Source organism: Neomonachus schauinslandi, chromosome 10 (assembly GCF_002201575.2).
Source record: "Neomonachus schauinslandi chromosome 10, ASM220157v2, whole genome shotgun sequence".
Taxonomy (NCBI): domain Eukaryota; kingdom Metazoa; phylum Chordata; class Mammalia; order Carnivora; family Phocidae; genus Neomonachus; species Neomonachus schauinslandi.
In genome coordinates this window covers 9,393,970-9,403,236 of record NC_058412.1, presented here as the reverse complement: position 1 = coordinate 9,403,236, position 9,267 = coordinate 9,393,970, and the positions used below count along the sequence as shown (strand labels likewise).

Here is a 9,267-nt window from a genome sequence, read left to right as displayed (position 1 = left end):
AAAGAAAGAAAGAAAGAAAGAAAGAAAGAAAGAAAGAAAGAAAGAAAGAAAGAAAGAAAGAAAAGAAAGAGAAAGAAAGAAAGAAAGAAAGAAGAAAGACTAGGAAAATGTAAAACAGAGGAGACATTAAAACAGACGAGACACTAAAACAGACATAAACCAAGGCCGTTCTGCATAAACAGAGATATATGGTCATCCTAGGTAGAGAAGGGAAAAGTTAGTTAATGTCACAAAATTACTGCAAACAAATCACTCTCAAACTCAGTGGCCTCAAATAACAATCACTTATTCTCATGGTTCTGTGGGTCAGCTGATGTTCTTATTTCTGCTGGGCTTCCACATGCTTCTAACAGTCAACTGAGATCAGCTCACTGTGGCTGGGCTCTGATCCATGTTTCTTTCCCCCCACACCCACCCGCCAGGCAGCTCTGCCTGCATAGAGTTTTGCTCAGGGCAATAACAGAACCAGTGGAAGACAAGAACAGCCCTGCCACTCTTCTTCAAGCTTACGTCACACCAATTAACATCTCATAATCCAAAGCATGTCCTGCAGCCAATCCCAGAGTGAAGGGGTGAAGAGGTAGTTTGCTCTTGGAACTAGAAGAGAAAATTTTTAATATTTTTGAATAGTAACTTAATCTCCCACCCAGGGAATCCCCGGGGAGCCCCAGTTAAGAGTTTTCATCTTTCATTTTGTGACTATTTCTTATGCACTATCTTCCCTGATATAATTTATAATACATGTAACAATGTATCTCTCATTCAATCATCACAATTACATATGCTAGTGTAGCATCATTTCTCATTTACAAAGAAGAGAACTAAGGTTTCAAAGACTTAAGTCTTGGCTAGTGGATGACAGAGGTAAAATTCCTCAGGTCTGAGTGAGCTCACACACAGCCTTTCCTCTTAATTTTTTTTTGCTAAAATGCTCTACTTAATTATTTGGCACAAAGAAACTGCTTTCCTGATGGTTGCTAGAGGTCCCGCTAGCAGTTTGGAACACACTCATTCTCATCTGAGCAGAATATAATTATTGCTATAATTTTGGACTGCTGTAATCTCATTTCACTAAAAAATCACAGCGTGAATCTGAAATATCGGGAAGACTTTGGGGCTAAAGGAAACAAAGTGCCTGGAAAAAGGCTGCCATATGTACAGAATTCAAGTGGCATCTGTGTGTGCTCATCACAGCCCACCACTCTGTATCTGTTCAATTTGTTCACCAGGTAACTCAAACAACTCATGGGGTTGATGCTAGGATGTGCCCAAGGACCTCTGCCTCTGGCTTATGCCTAACAGGGCAGTTTATTATTTTATTTTGTATCATACAAAGGAGACAGTGTTTCTTCTCTCAAACAACTGGGTAAATAACCTTCCCCATATATTTGTATTGACAGTAGCATGTTTATTATAATACACACTGTGTCTTTCCGCGCCATGGCTCTGCGATCAATGGTGTTAACTTAGAAGTGGGCTTCAGGAGCGAGTGGGCTCAAGGATGGAAATGTGGACAGGATTGATAGTAACACAGATTGTAAAGAGCCAGAGGGGGTCCTGAAGGGAGAGGAGCAAATGAGGACTACCTAGAATCTACAGCCTCTAGCTTTGTTTTCAGCACTGGAAGCCAGGCGCAGAGCCTGGCAGATCTGCCCTTGGCTGTGCCGGAGGCACAGGTGGGAGGCGGGGGCGGGGCGGTGGCCACTGAAGTTGGGACTGCTAGCCAGAAATCAAGTGCCAATCCATGGAGATTGACTCAGAATTGGAGCCAAAAGGAGATGAAGATAAGAGGCGGTGTGAATCCTGGAAGGAAAGCAGATTGGAAGCAGGAGCAAAGTGGACAGATGCGAGGTAGCCTGGCACAATCCCAAAGGCAGAATGTGGGTGACGGTAGTGACTTCTAATGCCGGTACCACATGGGCTTGGAGGCCCATCCGGGGCGTACTTAAGGAGATGGAGCAGTTGAACAGTAGACAGGCCTGGGATTATGCCCGTTGCCTATCAGTCCATTAGTCTCTCTGGGGCTCCCAGGAGGGAGGTCCTGCCCAGGAGCTACTTCAAAGCCAGTCCTCCTTCTGTGTGACCCTAATCCCCTGTCCCTCAGCACTTCCCAATAGCTTCGCCAGAAGTCTTGACAATGGGCTTAGCACTCAAAATGGATAAGGAAGGACTCCCTTGAATGAACCACAAGGAACCACAGCCTTTTGTTTTCAAGATGTGGCCTCTGCAGACAGATGGACACACTACCACCTGTCCTTTTGCATGGCCATTGGCAACATCTGTTAATTGTGCTGACCTGTCCTTGTAGATGGCAGCGTTCAGGGCTCTTGCTTGGAGTATGGAGTGGCCAGGGGTCATGGTGTCAATCCAATCGCAGGCGGATGAAGCCAGTTCCACTCTGCACCAGGATGTGTGAACTCATCCTTCTTTGTCCAAGTCCAAAAGCCAACACATTCCCCTAATGGCTGTATGCCCCCTGCAGGCCCTTGGAGAACAGTAACTCATTGAAAAATTGAGTCAGGGCTGGTGGGAGCCTCGGAGAAACGGCCACTAGATCCACACGATCTTTCTTTCCCTTTTACCCCTACTACTTGCCATTTGAAACACTTTGTAAACTGTAAAGCACTAGTAAATATCAATTAATATGATTTACTCATTCATTCTACAAATATTTGCTGGGCATCTAGTCTGTACCAGATGCCGGGCTAAGCAATGGCCACACAGACATGAAAAAGACAGTCAACATTCCCAGGACTGCAGAGAGTTGGGGGGACAGATAATATGAATGCATAATCACAGTCACCAAACCAAGAGAGCGAACAGGAACTCCAAGGTCTACCCTGCCTGGGAGGGCCGTAGGGGTGGAGCATCTATGAGACGCCAGGTTCAGGGGAGGAGGTTCCCGAGCTAAGTGTTGGAAAGGTGGTTGGTTTGTGAGGCAGAAGGAAGAGCAGGAGTGAAGCCCTGAGGCAGGAGAAAGCCTGCTGTGGAAAGGGAGCTTTGACTAGGGCAGCAAATCTCAGCTTGTTTCAGAGAAGCGAGAGGGAAAAGGGTGAGAATAGCAACAGGTGTGATGAGTCACAAAAGGAGTTTGAACGTTTTGAAGTATGTGATGGAGAGACACTCAAATTTTTTCTCTTTTTAAGACTTATTTATTTTAGAGAGAAAGAGCTCATGAGTGGGGGGAGGGGCCCAGAGAGAGGGAGCGAGAATTTCAAGCCGACTCCCTGATGCGTGTGGAGCCTGACTCTGGGATCAATCCTCCCCCCCACCCCCTGACCCTGAGATCATGACCTGAGCTGAAACCAAAAGTCAGATGCTCAATCAGTGGAGCCACCCAGGTGCCCTAGACACTCAACTGTTTTTAAGAGGGAGATGATTTTTTTTTTTTTGACTCTTGATTGCTTTATTATTACTGTTACACTTCAGAAAAGACACTCTGGCCACACTAGGGCTTGCATTCACTCCTGGATAGGTATGAAAATAAACGGGAATTTTTTTTTAATTTAAAAAATTTAAAAAAACATGGAGGTATGGTGATCAAAGCCCCATGGTGGAGAGCGACAGTGAAGTGAGATCTGATACAAGGAGGATGGTGGCCCTGGAGAGCACAGAGCATGGGAGGAAAGGAGGGGAGAGTGGTGTTGAGGAGTCAGACAACTTTCATAGTCAAGTTCACACAACCAACAGATGGGTCCAATCCGGTCTGGAGCTTTGCAGTTTTGTATTGACCTGTCACCTGGGATGCAACTCACTAACCCCCACCTATCGGGGCACCCATTGAACCAAATATGGTGGATACCTGGTAAGGCAGCCATGGCCTCGCTCTAAGCAGCATGTGGCCCAGTGCAGCGTCTTCACCCCGATGCTCATGAAAAGCACCTGAAGAGCTTTTAAAAATGCAAGGGCTGGGTTCCACCCTAGACTAATTTAATCAGAATCTCTCGTGGGAAGGATGTAATTCCTAATTGAAGTGTAAGGTAGGAAACGGGAAGGTGCCCAGGTTATTGGGGAAGATGAGATGACACGTTCTGAGTGTGTAGAGGAAGGGGCCTTGGGAGGGGGAGCTTGAGGAGGCGACAGGTGGGGGGTGTGGCTGCAGAGGGGGTCAGCCAGCATGCTCCCCATGAACCTGTACTCTGGCTCTCCCTCTCCTCTCTGCTCTGTCACCTCAGGCATTTGTCTAATGTCTCTGTTCTCAGCATTGTCAAAGGTATCGACACCACAAACTCGGGGCTTCAACAACAGAAATTTATTCTCTCACAGGTCTGGAGGCCGGAAGTCCAAGGTCAAGGTGTCAGCGGTGGTGGTGCTTTCGGAGGCTGTGAGGGGAGATCTGTTCTCAGCCTCTCCCCCGCTGCTGGTGGTTTGCTGGCAGTCCTTGGTGGTCCTCGGCTTGTAGAAGCATCACGGGGACGTCTGCCTTCATCTTCACACAGCGCTCTCCCCGTGTATGCGTCTGGGGCCAAATCCTCCCATCTTATAAGGACACAGTCATACTGGATTAGGGCCTATCTTAATGACTTCATTTTAATTTGATTATCTCTGAAAAGACCTTCTTTCCAAATAAGGTCACATGTTGAGGTACTGGGGTTAAGACTTCAACCTCTGAATTTGGAGAGGATAAAATTTAACCTGTAACCACTTGGAATAAACATGTTACTATTATCATCCTCTTTATTGTTATTTCTACCCATTTTTGAACATTAGGTGCCGGACTCTGCAGAACATGATCTTATTAATCCTCCCCCGAACACTGTGCAATAGATGGTATTGACCTTATTTTAGAGTGAAGAGCCAAAGGAGCTGGCCTGGGGTGGTGAAGAGCAAGCAAATGGCCTAACCCATGTCTGTGTTATCCAACACGCTCCCATAAAGGATGGGGTGAGTCTGAGTTCTGAAAGCCCTTTCAGGCCTCTGAGATCCGTATTTTTCTGCAGGGCTAGAGTGAAAGGCTTTTTTGGCTTTGCCATTCTCAAGAAAATGGAGCTCTGCAGGACTCACAGGAAAGGTATGCATGTATTGAATTAGTAACAGGATCCTGAAGTACCAGCTGTCTTTCTTTATTCATAGCTTTTCAGAGCCGGAGGTACAGTGCCGGAGGAGGAGGAGGTAAGAGGAGGACAGAAGGTTGTGTAATTCTTATAGGAAGAAAGCCAAAAAGAAAAGGAAAAATGCAAGCAGCAAAACCATGCAGGCGACTTTACAGAAAAGAGATGAATGTTCCACTGTGTCCTGAAATGGTCATGGAACACAGGGCTGGAGGAACTGTTGCCTTTTGCAGTTTTGCTGGAGGCGAGATCTAGACTTCATAAATTATCAGCCACTCTGCTCAGCTCAGCTCAGCTGTGTTCAAGAAACATGTACAGAGGAGCTGTTTAGCTGCATGCTCACAGACAGAGACAGTCCCTGCTCTGCAGGAGCTGGGAGTCTGCAGGCGCCACAGACCCACAAAGAGATCACCTTGGAACCAAGTGCAGAAGAAAGCAGATTTGTTGAAAGAAAGCTGAGGGGAGGCTCCGGAGCAAGGCTGGGGGTGGGGTGGAGTCAAGGAAGGCTTCTCTGAGGAGGCAATGGCTGAATCTTCAGAGTTGAGCATGGAGTTGCAAGGTAAAGTGAGGAAGGCAGTAGCAGGAGCAAAGGCACACACGTGTGGAGCCACACATATGTTGACCAGCAGGCATGGTGATCGGTGTGCATGGATATTCTAATTTGGGCTAAATGTGCCCCTTCTGGTGAGGTGAATAATGCCAAGCTTCTCTTCAAGGGTTAGGAGAGCACACCTTTCTAACTTCTTCCACTAGAATCTCACAGGGACAGAAATATAACACAATTTTGTTTTTGGCCCAATAGGCTTAGAGTTGCCAAATATATACTCAACTCAATATGAATCAGAGAAATCAAAGCACTTTAAGGAAAGGATTAATTATTAAGACATATCTATTAAAGCTTAGCACTTAGGAACTAGCTACAAATTGGTTCTGAATAGAGCAGGGCAGAGATTCTGGACATATTCATTAGGTTCTTATTCCCCAACATCTTGCAAAGCGTTAGCTGACCCAGGTAACAGAAAGAGAAGTTCACATAACCCCAGCTAACTATTAAAATTTTTCCATTACCTTCCCTTGAGATCACCCAAAGATTAGCCAAACATTTGGGAACACATCCTGCTGCTGCAAAGTTTTATGTACTGTGTCTTCCTGCTGGTAAAATGATGCTTAGTTTGTAAAAGTAGCAAGGGGCAGAAATTCAGAAAACGAATCTGTTGTTATTATAAATATACTCCCCTCCACCATATTCCACTAACAGAGATATCAGATAAAACGGCCACATCACAGAGGTACATTTTTCCTTGGAACAAAAGCCTGTTTTCTTTGTAATGTTAATCCTAATGTGGCTTTTAGAAGAAAATTAAATATTGATGAACCTTTTAGAAAATTTGTGGAATATAATGTGTCTTCCTTCATTATAAAAACTTTTTTTTTGTAGTTTTTAATTTTATTATGTTATGTTAGTCACCATACAATACATCATTAGTTTTTCATGTAGTGATCCACGATCCATTGTTTTCGTATAACACCCCGTGCTCCATGCAGTACGTGCCCTCCTTAGTACCCATCACTGGGCTAACCAATCCCCCCTCCCCCCTCCCCTCTGAAACCCTGTTTGTTTCTCAGAGTCCATAGTCTCTCATGGTTCATCTCTCCCTCCGATTTCCCCCCCTTCATTTTTCCCTTCCTTCTCCTAATGTCCTCCATGTTATTCCTTATGTTCCACAAATAAGTGAAACCATATGATAATTGACTTTCTCTGCTTGACTTATTTCACTTAGCATAATCTCCTCCAGTCCCATCCATGTTGATGTAAAATTTGGGTATTCATCTTTTCTGATGGCTGAGTAATATTCCATTGTGTATATGGACCACATCTTCTTTATCCATTCATCTGTTGAAGGGCATCTCGGCTCCTTCCACAGTTTGGCTATTGTGGACATTGCTGCTATGAACATTGGGGTGCATATGGCCCTTCTTTTCACTACATCTGTGTCTTTGGGGTAAATACCCAGGAGTGCAATTGCTGGATCATAGGGTAGCTCTATTTTTAAATTTTTTTTTTTTTTTTTTTTTATTCATGAGAGACAGAGAGAGAGACAGAGGCAGAGGGAGAAGCAGGCTCCCCGCGGAGCAGGGAGCCCGATGCGGGACTCGATCCCAGGACCCTGGGATCATGACCTGAGCCGAAGGCAGACGGTTAACCGACTGAGCCACCCAGGCGTCCCTCTATTTTTAAATTTTTGAGGAACCTCCACACCATTTTCCAAAGTGGCTGTACCAACTTGCATTCCCACCAACAGTGTAAGAGGGTTCCCCTTTCTCCACAACCTCTCCAACAGTTCTTGTTTCTTTCCCTGTCCATTTTTGCCATTCTGACTGGTGTAAGGTGGTATCTCAGTGTGGTTTTGATTTGGATTTCCCTGATGGCTAATGATGATGAACATTCTTTCATGTGTCTCTTACCCATTTGTATGTCTTCTTCAGAGAAGTGTCTGTTCATCTCTTCTGCCCACTTTTTGACTTGATTATTTGTTTTTTGGGTGTTGAGTTTAAGAAGTTCTTTATAGATTTTGGATACCAGCCCTTTGTCTGTAGTGTCATTTGCAAATATCTTCTCCCATTCTGTGGGTTGCCTCTTTGTTTTGTTGACTGTTTCCTTTGCTGTGCAGAAGCTTTTTATCTTGATGAAGTCCCAAAAGTTCATTCTTGCTTTTGTTTCACTAGCCTTTGGAGATGTATCTTGAAAGAAGTTGCTGTGGCCGATGTCAAAGAGGTTACTGCCTATGTTCTCCTCTAGGATTTTGATGGATTCCTGTCTCACATTGAGGTCTTTCATCCACTTTGAGTTTATCTTTGTGAATGGTGTTAGAGAATGGTCGAGTTTCATTCTTCTGCATGTGGCTGTCCAATTTTCCCAGCACCATTTATTGAAGAGACTGTCTTTTTTCCATTGCATGTTTTTTCCTGCTTTGTCAAAGATTATTTGACCATAGAGTATTATAAAAACTTTTAAAGAAACTGATGATTATTCTTTCAAAATTACCTTTCTGACTGTAAACACTTTGATGTCTATTGAAATGAATTTTTTTACTGTAAAATTATAGATCTATCATGGAACTCATCTTTAAGGCAGGGACTTCAAAATTTAAATCTTGTTTTTTTTTTTTTCATTTAAAAAAAATATGGAATGCCTCAGGAATTTGTGTGTTGTCCTTGTGTGTGTGTGGGGGGGGTGGTGGTTCATGCTCATCTTCCCTGAATCATTTCAATTTTATGATATGTGCTTCCGAAGCAAGCACTCGTCTTGTATTGTTTTTAAGGCAGCACATTCTTGAGGGCATGGCTTTCTATCCTTTGAAAGTATGCTTGTGTGTCATTCAAGAAAAGCAGAAGCTACTTCAAGCCTTCAAAGCAGGAGGGATTTCATCCAGGGAATTAGCTACAACTGGCGATGAAAGATAGGCAAAGCCAACTAGAATAAATTACAAGCAGAACAAAGCGACCCAGAGATTAGCAAAAGGAGGAAAGCCATCCCAAACTGGACAGCAGAGAGGGATGGAGCTGTGCTACCCAAGGTCAGGGGCCCACCACCAGCGAGGGGGGCAAGTCGCCCTGAGGCTGGAGAGAGGAGGGAGAGGGAAAACCACCCAGTTTCCCTTCCTCTACCATTGCCATCTCTCATTCTCAAGATCTTCTTTGGTCAGCTGGAGCCCAAAGCAGGGGAGGTGGGAGCCTGGAGTGGCCGGGGCAGCCTGGTGCCATGGAGGTGGTGGTAAAGGAAAGGCCAGGAACAGATGGATGGGCAGACAGGCCTGGGGGTTGCACAGCTTATTGTCTTTCCATTGGCATTATTATTTATTTTTTTAAAGATCTTATTTGTTTATTCTACAGAGAGAGAGTGAGGGAGCATGAGCAGGGGGTAGGGGGTGAGCAGAGGGCGAGGGAGAAGCAGGCTCCCCACTAAGCAGGGAGAAGGGGCAAGGCCGTACAAGCCCGTCTTGGATAAAGCCTGGTGAAAAATGAGGGAAGAGGAGAAAGAATGTTCCAGCAGCTAAATAGAGAAAAGAGCTTGAGCTGGAGGACCCACCTCCTTCAGATCTCTTTCTCGACACTCTGGAGTCTGCAGATGTATTTCCGATTTTTATTTTTATGTATTGTTTAGTTTCTTCTGACTCCCCACGTTTTACTCCATGCCTTTCTAAATTATGCCCAG

The 9,267-nt window shown here is 44.8% G+C and overlaps 1 pseudogene; it reads right to left on the bottom strand.

Annotated features, from left to right (window-relative positions):
* Positions 1 to 8,230: 8,230 nt before the first annotated feature.
* LOC123326093 lies at positions 8,231 to 8,353 on the bottom strand (annotated as a pseudogene).
* Between the last annotated feature and the right edge of the window lie 914 nt (positions 8,354 to 9,267).